Below are 18,613 nucleotides of genomic sequence, written 5' to 3'. Positions count from 1 at the left end.
TCTCAATTAATAACCATCAGTTATGTAGACTCCTTTTCAGGAAAAATATTTTATTGGATCTTTATGTGATAGTAGCTATAATTTTAGTAATTATTAACAAAATACATGACAAAATTATTATGTCATTAAATCTTTTAAATGTAGTTTTATTTTACTAATCATAACAGCATCTATGTACTTTTGAAAAATAGTATAGCCCTGGCCGGTTTGGCTCAGTGGTTAGAATGTCGACCTGTGGTCCAGAGAGACCCAGGGTTCGGTTCCCGCTAAGGGCACGTACCTCAGTTGCAGTTTGTCCCCGGCCCTGGTTGGTCTTGCGGGTGGCAGCCACTCGATAAGTCCCTTTCACATTGATGTTTCTCTCTCTCTCTCTCCTTCCCACTCTATCTGAACAAAAAATGGAAAAATGTCCTCAGGTGAGGATTAAAAGAAAGAAAAATAGTAGTATATATGGGAACCATTATTTAGTCTATGGGCAATATTGGTGCACATGGCTTTTGGGACCCTTTATTATAAACTCCAGAGTCTCTGTAGCCCTTGCAATGAAGTTGGTCATTATAGTTACTAGTAATAACACTTACTAATGCAAGCACATAGGTTAAGTACAGTGGATATTTATGCATGAGTGAAGGGATTTTCATTCATATTTCCATAGTGGGGAAGGGACAAGTATTTTATTTTTACTTGAATTTTACTTATAAATTAAATGTTTAACAAATGAGTCATTGGTTTTTTTTTCAGTGTGATAATGTATTCTTTTACTTGACTGTCTTCCATTTACTGAAAGGGTATGGGTTGGAGTTTGACAAGGTTAATGGCAAGCTGTGGAGAGTATTGAGTGAAAGGTGATGCTGGGTGGGAATCTAAGAGAACTGGACAGTGAAGGGAATGTAGAACAGAATCCAGAGCCGTCATATATATGCAGTCTGTCTAACCATCATAAGAAGCACTAATTAATCTGGCTGAAAACTATCATTTGACAGCAAAATCACAGTAAACTGTCATGTAACAAACACAACTTTTGTAGTAATTTGTGAAAAAAAATTTCCTTGACAAATGTGATTTACTTACTAAGGTCTGCTTTAGGACCTGTATTCATAATTTTACTCAGTCTCAACTAGGTCATTTCCCTTCTTGCAATTAGATTGTGTGTGCGGTAAGAGAGAGGATGAATCAATCTGTAGTCAGTGTTGTCAGTTGCAGCTGCCACGTAAAGTGCTTTCATTTAGCTATTGAAGGCTTGCATATGTAAAATATTCCTAATTTGTTAGGAACACACATGGCTGTGTGTATATACATGTCATTATGCTGTAGGCTGTTCTTTATTAGAAAAATACAGGTCCCTGTGGGGTGCTAATTATGGCTTTGGCTAGCAAGCTGCAGAAAGGCAAATAACAAAGGCAAGGGAAAATATAGAGGAGGGAGGAGAGATCTGGGCTTTTCTGTTTTTACACCTCTAGTATAAATGAGACATGGTGTGAGTAAACACAGCTGTATGGAAAAATTTGTTATAAAGAATTGAAAGTAAGTAACTGCCATTCATTCAGCAGATCTATACTACAGATCTCTAAGAACAAGAACTTTTTCTTGAAATTTAGAGAGCTGTCACAGATTGAATTATTCATTTCTTGGAAAGTTGCTTGACAGATGAATCTTTGTGTTGGGTTGCAATTAGTATTACTAATACTGCCTTTATGCAACATATAACCACAAATAAACTTAGGAATTACATGATTAGAGAATTATATGTAAGGGTTTAATATTTAAATTACTATAAAAATGACTCACGATAGGAATCATCTAAAATATTATTTACTAAGAACCTACTATGCAACTCTGATTAGGTACTGTGGGAAATACAGACATTTAGAATATAAACCCTGCCTTCAAGGAGTTTGCAGTTTAGTAATACACATGAAATAATGGAGAAAATAGCATTTAACGAAATGCTGGGTAATGTGGTATAAACAGGCTCTCTAAATTTCGATGAGAGAGAGATGTGATAGAGGGCTAGAGAGATGTGATAAAGGGCTAGAGTTAAGGAAAGGCTTCTTGGAAGAGCTGCAACTTCAGCTTGGCCTTGAAATAGCAGTAAGAATTCTATAGGCAAGACATGAAGAAAGCAGTGCTTAAGAATGACTAAACAGTCCGGCCGGTGTGGCTCAGTGGTTGAGTGTTGACCAATGCACCAAGAGGTCACTGGTTCAATTCCCGGTCAGGGCACATGCCCAGGTTGTGGGCCAAATCCCCAGTGGGGGGCATGCAGGAGGCAGCCATTGATGTTCTCTCTCATAGATGTTTCTGTCTCTCCCTCTCACTTCCTCTCTCTTGCTAAGTCATGGTAACTCTATTTTTAACTTTTTTTTTTTAACTCTATTTTTAATTTTAAGTAATTGCCACACTGTTTTTCACAGTGGTGGTTGTACCATTTTCTATCTCACCAGCAATGTATGAGAGTACCAGTTTCTCCACATCCTCATCAACATTTATTTTTTGTTTGTTTGTTTATTTAATTATTTTAGTTATAGCCATCCTAGTGGTTATAAAGGGGTATCTCATTGTGATTTTGATTTGCATTTCATTAACAACTAATGATGTTTAGCATCTTTTCATATGCTTATTGGCTACTTGTGCATCTTCTTTGGAGAAATGTCTATTCAGATCCTTTGTCCAATTTAAAATTGTGTTATTTGTCTTTTCATTGTTGTGTTGTAAGAGTTTTTTATATATATTCTAGAGACTAGATCCTTATCAGATATGTCACTTGCAAATTTTTTTTTCCATTTTGTGGGTTGTTTTTTCACTTGTTTGATGGTGTCCTTGGAAAGCATAAAAGAAAATTTTTTTTTTTTTTGGTGCGTGCCCCTAGCGGCAACTGAACCCAGGACTCTCTGATCCGCAGGCCAACGCTCCAACCACTGAGCCAAACTGGCCAGGGCAAAGAAAAATGTTTGAGGAAGTCTAACATCTATTTTTTCCTTGGTTACTTGTGCTTTAACTGTTATATCTAAGAAACCCTTGCCTACAAAGTCATGAATATTTACATATATGTTTTCTTCTAAGAGTTTTATAGTTTTAGTAGGACTTGATAATTTTGAATTAATTTTTGTATATGGCATAAGGTAGGGGTCCAGATTCATTCTTTTGCATGTGGATATTCTGATATTGTTCCTGTGGTAATCATTCTATCACCAGACATACAGGATTCACATATTTTAAAATTAGTGAATGGGTTTGTTTAAATTAGTGAATGGATTTTTTAATTTATTTATTTTTATTTTTTATCCTCACCCGAGGACATTTTTCCATTTTTTGTACAGATAGAGTGGGAGGGAGAGAGAGGAAGAGGGAGAGAGAGAGAAACATCGCTGTGAAGGGACACATCGAGTGGCTGCCACCCGCACGACCAACCAGGGCCGGGGACAAACTGCAACCGAAGTACGTGCCCTTAGAGGGAACCGAACCCTGGTCTCTCCAGACCGCAGGCCGACGCTCTAACCACTGAGCCAAACTGGCCAGGGCTGAATGGATTTTTTATATTGTTTGTAATTATGATATAACTTTAATTTTTACTTTGCTCAAAGGAGGAAGAAGAAAAATGTTTTGTTGTTTAATTATGGAAAAAATGCTGATTTACATTGTAATTCTTATTGGCTTTCAAAGAGACTTTTATTATATTATTTAAAATTTTTCATATAACCTAAATAATTCAGGGAAGCATTTTATAATTACTTTTTAAGAATTTTTTGAAAATTATTTTTTGATAGACGGGAATTCTTATAGGGTATTATTACTTAAAGAATAGGTGTTAGTCACCCGGCTGGTGTGGCTTAGTGGTTGAGCGTCAACCCATGCATTGAGAGGTCGCTGGTTTGATTCCCCAGTGGGGGACATGGAGGAGGCAGCCAATCGATGTTCTCTCTCATTGATGTTTTTATCTCTCTCTCCCTCTCACTTCCTCTCTCTAAAAATCAATAAAGAAAAAAAAAAGTATAGGTGTTAGTCTGGAGACTATATCAAAGAGAAAGAAGATGAATGAATCAGATGCAGATATAGAATGAGTTAACAGTATTTTTTGGCATCTAGTTTGGTGCATGGTTCTCTTGGCAGTATTGAAACACAATCTTATTTTTTCAGAGCACATATAATTGAAAAATGACCTAGAGGTTAGGTAGGAATGGCTAGGCCTGCTTCTCTCTGGACCAGACTCCTGGGAGCTGACCCAGAACTATGTACCCTTAGGGAATTTAAGGTCATTGTCATTTGCATTGATTCTCATCATTTTGATTTCCTTTGAGTGTTACCTTTGTCAGAGACTATCTGGACTGTAAAAGAAAATATTTGGAGTAAACTTGAGCATTTTCCTTGAGTAATTTCCTTTTGTGGCTAGGCAACACAATAATTTAGCTAATTGTTTTATAATTAAATTACAAAACCATTCTCCTTATGAATCTTTTTTTTAAAATAGTGAGTATTTATAAATTTTAATAAAGCTTAGAAGAGTTATACAAAGTTCCTGATATTGTTTATTGCCCATAATCAATTTATTTTAAAAGGAGTTACCATATCCACATCTGAAGTGTCTGAATACCTTCGATATATAAATAAGCCTTTAGTATTCTTGAGTATGTCTGGACTCTGAATTTCTTTACCCTTCACTAAATGACTTGTGTATATCTTTTATTATGAGGAAAATAGTTTTGGGGGTTTAAGTATACCAAGATCAATTTCTTTTATTCATTTGCACATCTATTTGTTCAACTGATATTCCTTGGTGCAGCATTCTAAGTACCAGATATGAAGCAATGAACAAAACAGGCAGTATCCTTTGCTTCAATTAAGTTTACATTCTAGTGGATTAAATAAAATAAATAAGGAAAAACTATATAGTACATCATTAAAGAGTAGTAAGTGCTGCAAAAAAATTAAGGCAAAAGGAAAAAAAGTACAGTGGGGGCTCAAATTTTAGATAGGGTGGCCGGGAAAGTGATATTTGAGTTGCAGGTTTAATCCCTCGTCCTGATTGGGGTCATGCAGGAGGGAGCCAATCGATGTGTCACATCATCCATGTTTCTCTTTTTCTCTCTTCTTCCCTCCCTCCCACTCTATCTAAAAATCAATGGAGCCCTGGTTGATTTTGCTTAGTGGTTAGAGCGTCAGCCTGCTGACTGGAGAGTCCCGGATTTGGTTCTGCTAAAGGCAGTTTGTTCCTGGCCCCAGTGGGGGTCATGTGGGTGGCAATCACTCGATGTCTCTCTCTCACATCGATGTTTCTCTCTCTCTTTTTCTCCCTCTCATCCTCTTGCTCTATTGGAAGATAAATGCAAAAATGTCCTCAGGTGAGAATAAAAAAAAAAATGAATGGAAAAATATCCTTGGGTATTGATTAACAACAACAAAAGTAGTGCTGTTTTGTTTTGTTTTTAAAGCTTTGATGTTTCTATCTTTCCCTCTCTCTCTAAAACCTGGGTTTCAGGTTCAATTTCTGGTCAGGGCATGTATGGCAAACAACTAACTGATGTTTCTCGAACCTCTCTCTCTGTCTCTCATCAATAAGCATGTCTTTGGGTGAGGACTGGAAAAAAACCTGTGTGAGAAAACATTACACCTTCTGGTAGTCTGTAGTATATTTTTCGCATTTAACAATGGTGGGAGACAATCACAGCATCTGTTCCAGCTTCAGATGTCTGTTAAAACAAGCCATGATCCAAAGCAAGTTTCTGATTCATACTTGTACTCTAGTCAGATAATATTTGTTATTCAGTTAATTTATTGTAGTTTTCTAATTAAATTAAAATTTACCAGTACATTAATCTTTTTTTTAAACTTATCTTTATTGTTGAATGTATTACAGATATCCCCCCTTTTCCCGATATTGACCCCCTCCTCCCCACTCCTGTCCCCCTCCTACCTTCCCCACACTATTGCCTGTGTCATTGGTTATGCATATATGTATATAAATTTTTTGGTTTATCTCTCCCCCCCTCCTTTAAGGTTCCTCAGTCTAACAACCAATTTGTACTTCTTTTTTTTTTTTTATCCTCACCTGAGGACATTTTTCCATTTTTTGTTCAGATAGAGTGGGAGGGAGAGAGAGGAAGAGAGAAAGAGAGAGAGAGAGAGAGAGAAACATCGACATGAAAGGGACACATCGAGTGGCTGCCACCCACACGACCAACCAGGGCCAAGGACAAACTGCAACCGAGGTATGCGCCCTTAGCGGGAACCGAACCCAGGTTTCTCTGGACGCTCTAACCGCTGAGCCAAACCGGCCAGGGCCAATTTGTACTTCTTAATCCCTTCATTCTTTTCACCCATCCCCCCAACCTCCCTCCCATCTGGCAACCATCAAAAAGTTCTCAGTCTCTATGAGTCTGTTTCTGTTCTGCTTATTCATTTTGTTTGTAGATTCAATTGTGATAGATATGTATTTATTGCCATTTTATTGTTCATTTTTTTTATCTTCCTTTTCTTCAAGAAGACCTTTCGGTGTTTCATATGATACTGGTTTGGTGGTGATGAACTCCTTTCACTTTTTCTTGTCTGGGAAACTCCTTATATGTTCATCAATTCTAAATGTTAGCTTTGCAGGGTAGAGTAATCTTGGTTGTAGGTTCTTGCTTTTCATCACTCTGAATATTTCTTGCTAATCCCTTCTGGCCTGCAAAGTTTCTTTTTTTAAAAAAAATTTTTATTAAACATTTTTTTTTTCTTTTATTGATTTTAGAGAGAGAGAAAGGGAGAAGTAGGGAGAGGTAGAAACATCGATTGACCACCTCCTGCATGTCCCCCACTGGGGATCTGGCCCACAACCTGGGCATGTGCCCTGACCGACCTCTTGGTGCTCTTGGTCACATGGGTTGATGCTCAACCACTGAGCCACACTGGCTGGGCGCAAAGTTTCTTTTGAGAAATCAGCTGACAGTCTTATAGGACCCTTGTAGGTAACCAAGTGCTTTTCTCTTGCTGCTTTTAAGATTCTCTCTTTGTCTTTAACATTTTGCATTTTGATTATGATGTGTCGGTGTGGGCCTCTTGGGGTTCATCTTGTTTGGGATTCTTTGTGCTTCCTGGACTTGTATGTATGTTGCCTTCACTAAGTTAGGGAAGTTTTCTGTCATTATTTTTTCAAATAGGTTTTCAATTTCTTGCTGTCTCTCTTCTCTTTCTGGTACCCCCATGATGCGAATGTTTGTATGCTTGAAGTTATCCCAGGGGCTCCTTATACTATCTTCATATTTTTTGGATTCTTTTTTCTTTTTGCTGTTTTGATTGGGTGTTTTTTGCTTCCTTATGTTCCAAATTGATGGTTTGCTTCTTGGTTTTACCTACTTTACTACTAATTCCTTGTAAATCATTCTTTATTTCAGTTAGTGCCTCCTTCAGTTCTGACTGTGCATCCTTCATTTGTGACTGGTCCTTTATATGCTCTTGAGGCCCTCACTAAGTTCATTGAGCATCCTTATAAGCAGTGTTTTGAACTCTGCATCTGTTAGATTGCTTATCTCCATTTTGTTTAGTTCTTTTCCTGGAGTTTTATTCTATTCTTTCATTTGGGACATATTTCTTTGTCTCCTCATATTGGCTGCCTCCCTGTGTTTGTTTCTATGTATTAGGTAGAGATGCTATATTTCATAGGCTTTCTAGGGTGGCCTATTGTAGTAGGTGTCCTGTAGGCTCCAGTGGCACAGCCTCCCTGATCACTCCAGCTGGGCCCTCAAGGTGCACCCCTCATGTGGATTATACGTCCTTCTGTTGTAATTGAGTCTTGATTGCTGTTGGTACATCAGTGGGAGTAATTTACTCAGGCTGATCAGCTGCAAGGACTGGCTGTGGCCAGTGACCACTGACCTCTGACTGCCTTGGAGGATAAGCTGTTCAGAGGCCCACCACATAGAGCAAGACTTACTTCTGTAGGGCTCTGGTACCCCCTGAGTCTGCTCATTGAGTGTGTCGCTTGTGGAGGTGGTTGGGTGGTAGTGCTTTGATGTGGTCTAAAGCTGACCACTGGGTGTGCTGGCTCTGGGGCAAGCTCAGCCACTGCCTGTATTCTACCTGGGGCCACTAGGTATAAGCTACAAAGTGATCTGCAGGTGGCTGCTTCTTGTGCTGGACTTAGAGGTGCCCAGGCAAAGCCAAGTTGTGAACCAAGGCTGGCTGCTTCTAGTGCCAGGCCTGGGGCCACTTAGTGAGAGTTATGGGGCTGGCTAAGGTCAGATGCTGCTTGTTTGAAAGAATTTAGGAAAATCTAAAGCAGGATCCAAGACAGGCCAATCCTGTGGTAAAGCCACTGGAAACAGCTTGGGTAGGCCTGAAAGTTAGGTGGTACAGGGCCTCAGGGAATCACTAGGGTGGAGCAAACAGTGTGAGCCAGGCTGCTGGAGTCCCAGATATGGTGCCTGTCTGCCTGCCCCATGGAACAATAGCCTCCATCAGCACATCTGTCCAGGAGAAAACTGCCTCTCCAGCTCTTGCCCCAGTGCCAAACAACTCAGTTCTTTCCTGTTTGTCTCTGGTGCCTTTCAAGCTGCCTCCCCCATGCCGTTAGAGTGGACCAAATAGTCACGGGTTCTATTCTGGTCAAGTACCTCGGTTGCGGTTGGGTCCCCGGCTCTGGTAAGGGTCGTGCAGAAGGCAGCCTATTGATGTGTCTCTGTCATATTGGTGTTTCTCTCTCTCTCCCTCCCTCCCACTCTATCTGAAGATAAGTGGAAAAATATCCTCGGGTGAGAATTAAAAATAAATACGAGGAACTGCCTGGGACTCCAGCAGCCTCAGCCTCAATTCACACTGGTTTTCACAGCCAGAAGTTATGGGGACTTCTCTTCCTGGCACTAGAACCCTGAGCTGGAGGGCCTGGTGTGGACAAGGAACCCTTTGCTCCTCAGGGAGGACCTTCCCAGCCGAGGTATCCCTCCTAATTTTTATCTGCCAGCCCATCCACGCCTCCGCCCCTCCTACCAGTCTTGATGTGGCTTCTTCTTTAATTTTGTAGATGTAGGACTTCCATTCAGCTCAATTTCAGGCGGTTATGAATGATGGCTGTTCTGTAGTTGTAATTTTGATGTAGTTGTGGGAGGAGGCAAGTGCCAAGTTTATGCTGCCATCTTGACCAGAAGTGACCAGTACAATAAATCTTCAGGAATTTCTTCAGTTTAGATATTATTAATTATTGTTAGACTTAATTAGCTCTAAGATAAAATAAAGATAAGTCAGTAAGAAAAGTTTCATTGTCTTAGCTAAACCCCTTTTTAGCTAGAAAATTTCAGGTTTTGTTTGTATTTGCCTTGAAATTTTTTATGCTCCTAAGTAGTTCTCCCTTTTTGTTACATTTTTAGGCTAAGCTATTATTTTGTTTTTGGTTTCCAGACAAGTTTATATGAATACTTAAATGATTATAACACCTTATATAATAACAGCATTAAAGACGTTTGCTCTCTACTTGTAAAGAAAAAGAATGGTCACTATATTGGTGTGGTTTATTTGAAAGTCATTTATATAATAACCTCAACTAGTCACAATATAATGGGAACCACGAAGTAGGCTGATATAGTATTTAAAGGGTTAAAATAGATTTAATAAAATCTGTGTGTAGTCCTGGCTGGTTTGGCTCAGCAGTTACAGCGTCGGCCTGTGGACCAGAGAGTCCTGGGTTCAGTTCCCTCCAAGGGTACGTACCTCAGTTGCGGTTTGTCCTCACCCTGGCTGGGGTCATGTGGGTGGCAACCAGTCGATGTGTCTCTCTCACATCGATGTTTCTCTCTCTCTTCCTCCCTCTCTCCCTCTCACTCTATCTGAAAATAAATGCAAAAAAAAAAAAAGTTCTCGGATAAGGATAAAAAAAAAATCCATGTGTTGAAGTCATTCTAGCGGTGTGAGGCATTAGTCTTACTCTTTCTTAGCACTTAACTCTTATTTTAGACACAATTTTAATACACTTGCTATTGGCTTACTAGTCAATGGTAGATTAGCAAATAGCAGATTAGAAGAGGAGATGTTGGAAGTTACTTATTGGCAGGCCACCTTGACATCAGCAAGAAATGTGAGTTAATTTTGCAAGTGGACAAACAGGAAAACTATTAAAGGCAGATACAAAAAATTTAAGAATACAGTACTCCAGTATTCTCATGGCAAAGCTTTCAGTCCCTACAGACTTTAGGAGCCCTTGAGGACATTAGTACTGCATAGTAATTGAGGTTCATAATGATGACTAAATCAACAAAAGTCTAATTATGTTCTATAGGTTTTTTAAATGAAACAAGGAAGCATATAATCTATTTTGTAATGGTTTCCATTCAGAATGACTAAACTAACACATTTTGACACTTAAAAGAAATAAAACTCAGTTCTGTGGAAAATTATTATTTTTTGTCTCACATCTCTCTCAGTGATGCCTAGTAATTATAGGGGTAGTGTAGTCTTCTGGGAGGGCCTGGGTGGTGTACTTTTAGATTATGTCTAGACATTGTCTCAGTATACACTTGAATTTTATGGAGATCTTTTTTTTTTGGTCTTCTTAGAAGGAGATGAGTAAGAGTTTGTTTATTTAAAAATATCTTTGAATGAGTTGATTCAATTGTGTTAGTCACCATATAAATGACTTAAATGAAAAAGCAAGTTGTTGAAAACAGCATGTTCATGCTAAGTGACATTCCTGATTCACTCAGTATCGCAAGTATTCTTTAAAAGTCTACATAAGCCCTGGCCGGTTTGGCTCAGCGGTTAGAGCGTCGACCTGCGGGAGAGACCCGGGTTCGGTTCCCGCTAAGGGCGCGTACTTCGGTTGCAGTTTGTCCCCGACCCTGGTTGGTCGTGCGGGTGGCAGCCACTCGATGTGTCCCTTTCACGTCGATGTTTCTCTCTCTCTCTCTCTCTCTCTCTCTCTTCCTCTCTCTCCCTCCACTCTATCTGTAAATAAATGGAAAAATGTCCTCAGGTGAGGATTAAAAAAACAAAACAAAACAAAAAAGTCTACATAAGCGCCCTGGCCGGTTTGGCTCAGCGGTTAGAGCATCAGCCTGCGGTCCGGAGAGACCCGGGTTCAGTTCCCGCCAAGGGCACGTACTTCGGTTGCAGTTTGTCCCCGGCCCTGGTTGGTCATGCGGTGGCAGCCACTCGATGTGTCCCTTTCACATCGATGTTTCTCTCTCTCTGTTTCTTCCTCTCTCTCCCTCCCACTCTATCTGTACAAAAAATGGAAAAATGTCCTCGGGTGAGGATAAAAAAAACAAAACAAAAAAAAACACACACACAAAAAACAAAAGTCTACATAAGGAATAGTTTAAGGTCCAAATAATTTTAGGAGGATGGAGGGAGAATCACAAAGACGCTTTTAAGTTATCTGTTTTTTTTTATCCTCGCCCAAGGACACTTTCCCATTTTTTGTTCAGATAGAGTGGGAAGGGGAGAGAGGAAGAGAGAGAGAGAAACATCAACGTGAAAGGGACACATCGAGTGGCTGCCACCCGCACGACCCAACCAGGGCCGGGGACAAACTGCAACCGAGATACACGCCCTTAGTGGGAACCGAACCCGGTCTCTCTGGACCACAGGCTTGACGCTCTAATCGCTGAACCAAACTGGCCAGGCTAAGTTATCATTTTTATCTGAAAACCATGTAAGTGGTTATTCTATTTTTTAAGAAGTGCTAATTGTGTACTTGAATTATAAAGGAAAGACACTTTAATGTGGTTTTGAGGGGAACAAACTATTTTTTAGCATACTTTTTGAAACTTCAATATTTGAACATTTTTTTCTTTCTGTTTGAAAGAATGCCACTGGATTCTATTGTCTGATTAGAGAAATAAAAGGGCCTTTTATCCTTTTTCTTTCTTTCATTCCTCTTCTAACTTAATGGTAATTCTGACTTTGAAATAAAGTCTTTAAAAAACAACAGTTGCATCATTAGCTTAATGTCCCTTTTGTTTTAGTCCTTACTTTTCTTCCTGTAAAATCTTAGATTGGATGGAACCTTAGAGGTGAGTTAATGTAAGTACCCACTTAATGGGAGAACCCTCCCTTTCTCTGGCATCCATAACAGATGATCATTCAGCTTCTGAGTGAATATTTCCGTCGATAATAAGTTCACTATTCCTAATCAGCCCACTTAATTATTGGATATTTCTAATTATTTGGAATTTCTTTTATTTTATTAGGATGGAAATTGTGTCTCTGTAATATCCACAGACTAATCTGAGTTCTGCCCTTAGAAGTCATAGAATTTGGCAACTCTTGAAATTTGTGAGGACAACGATCGAGTTCCTGCTTTGGATTCTCTTTTTCTAGGCTAAGCATTCCAATATCTTTCAATTATTTACCTTATGACATGCTTTCAAATTTCATCACTTCTGTCTCTTCTTCACACAGATTCTGGTTTCTTTTAAATAAATTGCGCAGAACTGAATGTAAGTTTTAAGGTGTAATATAAATAATGAGAACTGAGGAATTGTTACTTTCTATGATCTTCTGCATGGAGAGTGAAGCCCAGGAAGTCAGGGACTGTGCTTGTCTTTCTCGCTGTTGTAGCCCCACTAACCATATTGCATAGAACATCACAATATTCTCAAAAAATATATGTTAAATAATCAAATGAGTGCTTTGGTTAATATAAATATAGAAATGCAGCTAAAGATTGTTAGCTAGTTTAGAATTTTATCTCTGGAACATGTTCAGTCAAGACCTTAACATCCTTTTGTTATGATAATCTACATCTTGTACATGTATAATTGACATGGTTAAGCCTTAATTATTCACTTTTCTTAATATGAATTCATGTACTGAACAAACAGTCATTGAGTACCTACAGTGTTCTGTGCTGCGTACTAGGTTCTGTGCTCGTACTAGATTCTATGCTAAGTAGCACAAGTTCAGTACTAGATACTAGGTGTACTGTGGAAGGGAAAATAGTCTTTATGTCCTGGATATTCCAGTGTAGATGATAGTAGTGCAGTGGGGAAGACAGATCATTACACAGGTAAACAACAAGTATGTTCTTATACACTGAGAATAGTTCTGTGAAGGAAATAAATAGGTTCTGGAATAGAGGACTGGGGAAGTGACTTAGGCGGAGAGTTATGTAGATGTTAGGGTAGTCAAGGAAGATTATTTGAGGAGGACTTATTCTAGCTGAAACTTGAAGTAAAGAAGAAACCAGACTTGTTGCAGGGGATGAGGTGCATTTCAGTCTAAGGAAATGGCATGCACCAATGTCTTCAGGCAGGAAAGCACTTGGCTAGAGTGATTTGAGTATAGAGTATAGGAGGAAAATAGAACATGGTGAGGTTGTTGAGATCATTCAAGGACCTGTAGTTCAGGTGAGAAGTGAAGGAAGCTTGCACAAACATGGTAGGAGTAGAGAAGGGGAAAAACGGACTGATTCTAAAGATATTTTGGAGGTAGACTCTAGAACTGACAGATTTGATTGGGAAAGAAAATGGAGAAGACTGAGACAAAGAAAACGCTCAGGTATCCTGTCTGAACCGCTGGATAGTATGATTGAACAAATTACTGGGATAGGAAAAAGAGAGAGAATCAAGAGTTTAATTTTGGACATGTGTACTGAGATGCTTGTGAGATATCCATCTCTCTCCCTTTTTCTATTTTGGTTCTATTGTTATACCTCTTTTATTAAGCCATTTATTAGAGTGGGTCAAGGAAGGTGTATTATAAAAGTGAGAGGCTCAGACATGAAACTACCTGGGTTAATGAGAAGCACGCTAATGAGAATAAGCCAGAGAAACTAAGGGCGACAGTAGTTCTTAAGCTTTGGTTGCAAAGGCTTTTCAAGTTGCTTTGCCCAGTATTTGTTTCAGTTTCCCTAGAGATTCCCATTGTGAGTTTATTCACTGATAACCTGAATTTACCCAGTTATTGAGTTTCTTTCTTTCTGTAGCCTCTCCTGCCTTCACTTTGTTTACTCACTTCACTGTTTAGAAACCTTGAGTGGTTCTCCACTGCCTTCAGGATAAAGTCCCAACTGTTTAGCATGTTATTAAAGTCCTTTTTTAACATGTCTCCTTTGCCTGCCTTCCCTGTCTCCCCATTCCATCTTCACATACACTCTATGTAAATGAGTGGGGGACCTGAAACTTGTGGGAGCAGAGGTGGTCTGTTAATAAATTCTTAACAGATAGGGGCTTTTTTTTTCTTAATCCTCACCCGAGGATATTTTCCCATTTTTGTTCAGATAGAGTGGGAGGGAGAGAGAGGAAGAGAGGAAGAGAGAAAGAAACATCGACATAAGAGGGACACATTGATTGGGTGCTCCTGCATGACTCCACTCAGGGCCTGGAATGAACCGCAACTGAGGTACATGCCCTTGACGGGAATCAAACCCACGACTCATTGGTCCACAGGCCAACTCTCTAACTCCTGAGCCAAATCAGCCAGGACCAGATAGGGGCTTCTTTAACAGAGAACAATGGAGTGAGTAAAATCATCTGAAGTGCCAAGTTTTAGAAAGACACATACTATCCTGGGAATTTACAATAGAGTCACTATCCTGTAGTATATTAATAGTTTCATTAAAGCATGGCTTAGTTGTATAATACGAGGGAAAAAGTTTAACCTCCCAGACCTATTTACCTGGAAAATGAAGACAACTGCCTTATAGAATGGTTGTAAGATAACATGGTGAAGTATGTAGAATAATATGTGGTATTTAGTAGGTGCTCAATAAATGGTAGCTACTATTATTATTTCTGTTAGAATTAATTTTATTATCCCTCCTGCCCCATATTATACCTTCTTCTACCTCCCCTCACCCCTCCTTTCCCTCTGATAATCCCCATACCGTTCATACTAATTCCAGTTCCCTTATCTGAATTCCATTTGCCCTTTGCACTTCAAGTTTCTATAGATATCTTGTACTCATCCTTCAGAGCATAACTTTAAAACCATCTTTTCCATATGGCCTTTTGCGATCACTCTAGTTCAGCAATTTTCAACCTTTTTCATGTCATGGTACAAATAAACTAATTATTAAAATTCTGCGGTGCACTAAAAAATATATTTTTTTGCCAATCTGACCAAAAAAAAAAAAGGTATAATTTTGACTCATTCACTCCAAATGGCTATTGTTGTGTTGGCTATTGTCATTTTTTAATTTGACAATCTAAGGGAAAACAGGTCAGTGCCCCTGGCTCAGTAGTCAGATATTGCATGTTTTAAAATTTCTTACAGCACACCAGTTGAAAAATGCTGCTCTAGTTAAAAGTTCTTTATACTTCTTTTTTTTTTTTAAATCCTCACCCAAGGACATTTTTCCATCTTTTTGTTCAGACAGAGTGGGAGGGAGAGAGAGGAAGAGAGAGAGAGAGAGAGAGAGAGACAGAGAGAGAGAGAGAGAGAGAGAGAAACATCGACGTGAAAGGGACACATCGAGTGGCTGCCACCCGCACGACCAACCAGGGCCGGGGACAAACTGCAACCGAGGTACATGCCCTTAGTGGGAACCGAACCTGGGTCTCTCTGGACCTCAGGCCAATACTCGAACCGCCGAGCCAAACCAGCCAGGGCTATACTTCTTTAATTGCTTAATTGGTTCCACTCATGAGGCCTTGTCTGATTAAGCATCAGGTACTACCTTGTGTTTTAGTTATTTATATACAGGTTGGGGCAAAAGTAGGTTTATAGTTGTTCATATGGTAAATAATACAATAATAAATAAATAATAATAATACAAGAATAAATTCTGTTTTGCATACTCACAACTGTAATCCTGCTTTTGCCCCACTCTGTGTATTTCTTATCTCCTTAAGAATTATGTATTATTCTTTTTTAGTCCCTCTCAAAGAGCTGAGCCAAAACCTTATGCACGATTAGCACCCAGTAAACATTTATAGCGCCCAGCACTTGCAGTCTGCTCAATATCAGGTTTTTAAAGATCTGGTTTGCCTGAATTCAGCAGATGCACACTGTTAAAACAAGTGTGTCTTTGATACCGGATGGGGTATATAATTCCTAGGGTTTGCAGGATTAAGATTGAAATGGAATGGGAACTCATTACTTTGTCTTCAGTGCTGTGCTGATTTTTTTTTTTAATCAAAAGACCTCTTTCTGACATTACATAAACAGATACCTCCTTTTGGTCTTTGTATTCAGAATGAAAAATAGTATTATTTACAGAGGAAGGGCCTATGTGTAGAGCATTTATCCAGTTTTTTCTGCTTGACTTCTTTGTATCTTTTCCTTTTGTTACCTATTCTATCATTTATTATATGAAGAACTTGGCTGTATATGTAACAGATTTGTCAAGATGAATTTGTCTGAGCTTTTAGTAAATGGTCCATAGAATTTTCTTTTTGCTATTTTTCATTTGTTTAATTTATATATTATTTTAGAGAGAGAGGAAGGGGGGGAGAGAGAGAGAGAGAGACAGAGAGAGAGAGAGAGAGAGAGAGAGAGAGAGAAAAACATCAGTCTGTTACCTCCCATACATGCCCTGACTGGGGATAGAACCTAAAACCTGGGTGTGTGCCCCAACTGGAATTGAACATGTGACCCTTTGGTGTATGGATCAATGCTCCAACCAACAGAGCCACACTAGCCAGAGCTTTTTTGTTTAATTTTGATCAACCTCAGAGTTAACTAAAAATGCTTGCCTGGTTTATTGGTTTCATTTTATATTTTCTCTCCCTACCCCTACCTTTGTTTTTGTAGCTCCTACTAATGGCATTGCTACCCATGTGCATAGCTGAAAAGAATATGCATAAAAACCATCCTTAATAATTTATTTTTATCTATTTTTCCTTGCATAAACTGAATTGTAGCATCTCTACTAAATACGGCATTGTCTGATTACCTGATTGTTTTCTTGCATTTATTGTATTACCCGAAGTTGGTTTCAGTAGTTGCAAAAGAATGCCTGTTCTTTATATTGTGTTGTCATCTGTTCTTGTGTTCAGCTTGTTTTTTACATATGTCCAATTATGTGGCAAACTGTATTGGTTTTGCACTGATAGATGTTATTCTCTAATTCTTTATTCATATGTCTAAGTCATTCCTTCCTAAATGTGGCAAGAGATTATGTCAATGAAGATAACAAGAATACTGACTGGGCAAGTGCCATGGCTACACGAACAATTTGGAATTGCCACAGCTCTGTTCTTAAAATTTCAATTAATTTTTTATTAAGCACCAAACAGTTTCTAAAAAAGATGTTAATGGTTTAGCATACACATTTAATAATATGTTGCATTCTTTGCTTTGTTCATTAATTCAGCAAGCATCTGTTGAGCATTTACTGGGTCCAGTATTTCTCATTATTCATATTTCACTTTCTAAAAGTTGCTTTTTACCATCTTTGTTTCTTAGTCATTTTGAGTATGTTTCCAAAGTAATAGTGGTTTTTTCTACCTTGCTACTCAAAATATGGTCATTGAGCCAGCAGCATTGGCAACATCCAGACCTGTATTCCAGAATCTGTATTTTAACAAGATTGCTAAATGATTCAATACACATTCAAGTTTACCAAGCATACATATAGCATATATAGATTGTTGCTATGTGTGTTTTTGTTTAACAGTTGAGTAGTTATACTGACTCAGTTAATTAGATATAAGGTACAAGAGAAATGGCTCTCAGCCCTGGCTGTTTTTTGCTCAGTGGTTAGAGTGTCGGCCCACAGACCTGAGAAACCCGGGTTCGGTTTCCACTAAGGGCACGTACTTTGGTTGCAGTTTGTCCCCGCCCCGGTTGGGGTTGCGTGGGTGGCAGCTAGTCGATGTGTCTCTCTCACATCGATGTTTCTCTCTCTCTCTTCCTCCCTCTCTATCTGAAGATAAATGCAAAAATGTCCTCAGGTGAGGATTAAAAAAAAGAGAGAGAGAGATAAATGGCTCTTATTGAACAAATCTGGCTAATAGTTGTTTACCAAGTGGTAGCTTTTTATGGGAAAGCAATTATAGGACTATCCTTAGATCTTTTCTATTTTTAAAACTATAAGAAAAAATTGTAAAATACAAGAATACATAGTCTTACTGTTTATTTACTGAAAGATTCAAGTTAAAAGACTGTTAGAAATGAGGTTTCAGTGATTTTTTTATCTGTTAAAGTTTTCACACATAATATGTACTTTTTAAAATAGATCATTATGAGAGACCTAGTTGTTAACTCTGTTGTATAGGCAAATTGTAATATAGAAGTGGTTTCTATGCCTTTTATTTTTTTATTATTATTATTATTATTTTTATCCTCACCCGAGGACATTTTTCCATTTTTTGTTCAGATAGCGTGGGGGAGAGAGAGAGAGAAACATCAATGTGAAAGGGACACATCGAGTGGCTGCCACCCACAGGACCAACCAGGACCGAGGACAAACTGTAACCGAGGTACGCGCCCTTAGCAGGAACCGAACCCGGGTCTCTCTGGCTCTAACCTCTGTGCCAAACCGGCCAGGGCTCTATGCCTTTTCAGAAAGGGAAATGGTAAAGTCATAACTGAAATTCATGGAAGTAGTGCTAAATCCCCAACCTGTCCTCTTTTTTGTTTTTGTAAAGGAAGTATGAAGAAATTGGTGTTCTCAAATCAAATCATTACTCTTTTAGAATAACTGATGAGTTGATAGCTAGATTTTCTTTCTGAGTCATGTTTGATTACTTAGAGATTAAAGAAA

The 18,613-nt window shown here is 38.8% G+C and overlaps 1 protein-coding gene across 2 annotated transcripts in view; it reads left to right on the top strand.

Moving 5' to 3' along the window:
• The window catches only part of EPB41 (erythrocyte membrane protein band 4.1), a 185,429-nt gene that overhangs the window by 55,343 nt on the left and 111,473 nt on the right, over window positions 1-18,613 (top strand). The window contains exon 1 of one of the 2 annotated variants that reach the window (XM_036257098.1): window positions 16,503-16,507. The exons of the other annotated variant lie outside the window; for it this stretch is intronic. The gene's annotated coding sequence lies outside the window, so the exon portion shown is untranslated. Of the gene's footprint in view, window positions 1-16,502; window positions 16,508-18,613 lie in introns of those variants that run through there. 2 annotated transcript variants of the gene reach the window in all.

The sequence above is a fragment of the Molossus molossus genome, unplaced genomic scaffold (genome assembly GCF_014108415.1).
Source record: "Molossus molossus isolate mMolMol1 unplaced genomic scaffold, mMolMol1.p scaffold_m16_p_12, whole genome shotgun sequence".
NCBI classification, from domain to species: domain Eukaryota; kingdom Metazoa; phylum Chordata; class Mammalia; order Chiroptera; family Molossidae; genus Molossus; species Molossus molossus.
Note: the sequence above shows the minus strand (reverse complement) of the source record. Positions and strands in the feature narration are given on the sequence as shown.